Below are 893 nucleotides of genomic sequence, written 5' to 3'. Positions count from 1 at the left end.
CGGGTCAGACTGAGAGAAAGGGAAAGGGGGGGTGGGGGGGGGGGGGGGGGTGGGGGGTGGGAAAGAGAGATTATAGACGGTGATATAGAGAGATATAGAACAAATTAATGAACGATAGGCAAAAGAGTAACGATGGTAAAGGAGACAGGCCATTGTTAGCTGTGTGCTGGGTGAAAACTAGTTACAGCCAATGAGACTCAACAAGACCAACTTTGAAACTAGTACAACGACTTGGGTGGGTGGGGGAGGGAGAGAGAGGGGATGCAATGGTTACTTGAGGTACTCCAGCTTTTTGTGTCTATCACCAGGATATCAAGGTAGTCACATAAACGTTGGAGAAACTCAACGGGTCAGGCAGCACGTCTGGAGAGAAGGAATAGGTGACGTTTCAGGTCAGGATCCTCCTCTCCCAGAAACACCATCTATTTCTTGACTCCAGAGATGCTGCCTGACCTGCTGAGCTCCTCCAGCATTTTGTGCCTGTCATCGGTGTAAACCAGCATCTGCAGTTCCTTCTTACCGAACACCAATGGCTCTCTGCGTTGAGACAGCAGGAATGTTGATACATATTTTATCCGTGACCTGCAACATGTATGAGAGCACGCACCCAAGCATGTTTTATCCGTGACCCTCAACATGTTTGGGACATGCACCCAATCATGTTTTATACATGATCTGCATGTATGACAGCATGTACCCAAGCATGTTATATATGTGACCTGCGACATATATGAGAGCATGTTCCCAAGCATGTTTTATATATGATCTGCATGTATGGGAACATGTACCCAAGCATGTTTTATACATGATCTGCATGTATGACAGGATGTACCCAAGCATGTTATATATGTGACCCACAACATGTATGGGAACATGGACCCAAGCATGTTTTA

This window comes from Leucoraja erinacea, chromosome 10, assembly GCF_028641065.1.
Source record: "Leucoraja erinacea ecotype New England chromosome 10, Leri_hhj_1, whole genome shotgun sequence".
Lineage (NCBI taxonomy): Eukaryota > Metazoa > Chordata > Chondrichthyes > Rajiformes > Rajidae > Leucoraja > Leucoraja erinaceus.
The sequence above is the reverse complement of the archived record's forward strand: the minus strand, read 5'-3'. Positions refer to the sequence as shown.